This window comes from Palaemon carinicauda, chromosome 19 (genome assembly GCF_036898095.1).
Source record: "Palaemon carinicauda isolate YSFRI2023 chromosome 19, ASM3689809v2, whole genome shotgun sequence".
NCBI lineage: Eukaryota > Metazoa > Arthropoda > Malacostraca > Decapoda > Palaemonidae > Palaemon > Palaemon carinicauda.
Genome location: NC_090743.1, coordinates 20,480,690 through 20,484,263, shown reverse-complemented (window position 1 = coordinate 20,484,263; position 3,574 = coordinate 20,480,690). Strand labels below are relative to the sequence as shown.

The following is a 3,574-nucleotide window of genomic DNA, read 5'->3' as shown; positions in this document are numbered from 1 at the left end:
TACATTTCTTTTTTCAAACCCAGGTTATATGCTTTTATTTAGCTTTATTGTTATTTTAATTCTACGAGTGACTCAGTCTTTTTCTCTCTTTACAGCAGCAACTCTTGCTATATGTAAGGTACTGTACTTGATAATTGCAAGATGAAGGGAAGAAAAATTATAAACTGTTGCGTTCAGGAGTCCTTTTGTGTACTGTTTGGTTAGTAATTGATCTCTCATTACTCATTTCATGGTGGAATTTTTTTTAAGGACTAAAATTAATTAAGATTGGGATGGGTGCTAATACAAAACAAAAACTACAGGAAGAGGATAGTTAAAAAATATAATCTTTTTTATGAAAGTTGCAGCTCATAAAATATGCATGACCCAGAGAGGTCCTTCTTGGTACATTGTGGGTCAACAGAAGAGGTCGGTTTGGTTATCTGATGAACGATGTCTTTCATACGGATATCCTAAAGAGAGTAGTTCATGATAAGTATATTGGGGAAAATATAATTTTTTTTTTAAATTGTCATATTTTAGTCTTAATGAGGTAGCCAATATCCATACAGTACCCAAAACTGTGCACAATCCATGCTGACACCATCGTTCTTACTTCTTTTCTTCCAACCTATTTGGCATCCTCTTAGCATTTATTTCATAGAGCAGCCATAGGTTACAAACTGAATGCCTTCAGGTTTCCCAGCTCGGAGTCATTTAGTTCAAATTTAACTTTGGCAAAGAGAAGGTGAACGGGCTCCCTTTATCTAAGTTGGACCTTGTCTTGCTTGGTCTCCTTACTACTATTCATTGCGATTGACCACTAATGCTCAGAATACATTGGATCCTTCTTTCTGGTTACGATTTATTTTCCCTTTGCCTACACATACACTGAATAGTCTGTCATATTCTTTACATATTCTCTGTCCTCATACTCCTCACAACACTGAGATTACTAAACAATTCTTCTTCATCCAAGGGGTTAACTACTGCACTGTAATTGTTCAGTGGCCACTTTCCCCTTTCTGAGGGTAGAAGAGACACTTTGGCTATGGTAAGCAGCTCTGCTAGAAGGACACTCCAAAATCAAACCATTGTTCTCTAGTCTTGGGTAGTGCCATAGCCTCTGTACCATGGTCTTCCACTGTCTTGGGTCAGAGTTCTCTTGCTTGAGGGTAGCCTACACTCGGGCGCACTTTTCTATCTTATATCTCTTTCTCTTGTTTTGTTAAAGTTTATACAGGAGATATTTATTTGAATGTTGTTACTCTTCTTAAAATATTTTATTTTTCGTTTTTTCCTTTCCTCACTGGGCTATTTTCCTTGTTGGAGCCCCTGGGCTTATAGCATCATGCTTTTCCGACCAGGGATGTAACTTGGCAAGTAATAATAATAATAATAATAATAATATTGAGCCTCATGATTGAGGAGGCCTGACTATTATAATTAACTGCATACCTAGTATTACGAACAGGGTGGTACTTTCCAGGATGGTCAGAATTATGAAAAAATATTATGCAACATGCGTAAAAAACTAATTGAATAACGGTGACAGATTAATATCTAGATCAGGAATTAGAAATTTATTAGACAGTAACTTCCTGTCCAACAAATTAAGATAAGAATCAGCAGCAGAAGATCAGAAAGAACAAAACTCGAAACACGGTCGAATGAAAGAATTAGAACCCTTCTTCAGTATTGATTGATCACTAAACGTCCTGAGGCTTCCCCAATAAACCATTTTTTGTGAAATTGAAGAAGACACAGGCCTAATGTGTTTCTGAAAAGCAAATTCGTTATCGAGAATTACACTAAAATTCTAAAAGAGTTCTGCAGAGTTAATGAAACAGCAATGGCGAGATCCGCATGTTGAGGAGCAACTGTCCTCGACCTACTTGCAATCATACTTTGAGTTTTGTTAGGATTCAAATACATGCCCCATAATTTGCACCATTCACTAATTTTAGAAAGATATCCATTAAGGGACTCGGCAACCACAAATCTAAATTCGGGAGTTGGAATTGATGCAAAGAGAGTAGCAGCATCTGCATATGCAACGACCTTGTTTTCTATGCCAAACCACATGTCATGTGTAAATAGTTAAGAAAGTAATGGGTCAATAGCAATGCTATCAGAACGCCTAAAAGCAAAATCTCCTACTATCTGAAATGACCTTTTAAGGAACACTGGGTTAATGGGATGTGAGCTCCACCCACGTAAACACCCGAGAGTTTGGGTCCTCGAGCACAATATTCTATATAATTTCTCTTCCTCTTGTTTTGTTAAACTTTTTTATAATTTACACAAGAGACTTATTTTAATGTTGTTACTCTATTTTAAATATATTTTCCTTTTTACCTTTCCTCAAAGGGCTATTTTCTCTGTTGGAGCCCATGGACTTATAGCATCCAGCTTTTTAACCAGGTTGTAGCTTAGCAGGTAATAATAATAATAATAATAATAATAATAATAATAATAATAATAATAATAATAATAATAATAATAATAATAATGTACATAAAGCACGGGTTCTTGCGTTGGCAGTCCGTAAATACCTTTGTTGACCTGTGGTTTATTCAGTACAGTATATCTTGGGGGCTAAAACTGATGGTCAAAGAGCCCCCAACTCCCGTACGGGCAATCTAGAACAAACGAACGATGAAGGAAAATATTTGTATCAATATTTTATGAAATATAGAAAGAAATTGTGAATAGTAAAAAAGATGAAGTTGACTAAACAATGTGGGAATTGTCACATGAATTAAAAAAGGGCCGTGAAAAGAAAGGAAAAATGACAACGATTAAATCAGTGAATTTGTAAATATCAATCAATGCAGTGGATAAGTACACAAATAAATTAACCAATCAATCAGATGATACTGGGTAGCCTACCTGTTGATTTATATGAATTGATACTTGCATATCTCACCATGGAATCATTAGTCAGCGAAACGTTTATGGCTAATTTTCTTTCATTAAAATGCATTTTGCCCACTATTTCTACCTTCTGCAATTCCTGTTAGACCATAAAACTTCCTTATCCATGTTTCCATACGCTATCATAAGTAAAGAATGATAGGCAAACACACCAAATAGAAATGAAATTATAACAAAGGCATATTATTCAAAATTCATTTGGAGAATATTAATATTTCAGATATAACTAATATTTTACAACATTAGATTCACAACTGACATACTTTATTTCATTAGATATATTCTTCACATGGTGGATAAAATCTTTAAAATCATTATTCATTGATATAATTTTCAGCATTTAACTTTATGCGCAAAATATTCGTAATTTTCTGGAAAATATTCCTTTCAGGCTTCCAAATTCTATCAATCCTGCCAAATTCTGCTGGAAATTTACAAGAAGAGTAAAGCATTTTCATTTGTACACAATCATCGTCGATGCTATTCGCAGTGTTGCCAGATATGGGAATTTATCCCTAGATTTGGGGATTTTGGGTGTCTGATGGGGATATTCTATACAAATTTCTATGAAGAAGAAAGAAAGATGAGTAAAAATTTATATTGTTGCAATTAAATTTACTTGCACTTATATGAAGTATAGAGAGTAATTTCTATATTA

At 34.4% G+C, this 3,574-nt stretch overlaps 1 pseudogene; it reads left to right on the top strand.

Moving 5' to 3' along the window:
* Positions 1 to 3,574, top strand: part of LOC137658655 (uncharacterized) — a 422,221-nt pseudogene that overhangs the window by 94,757 nt on the left and 323,890 nt on the right.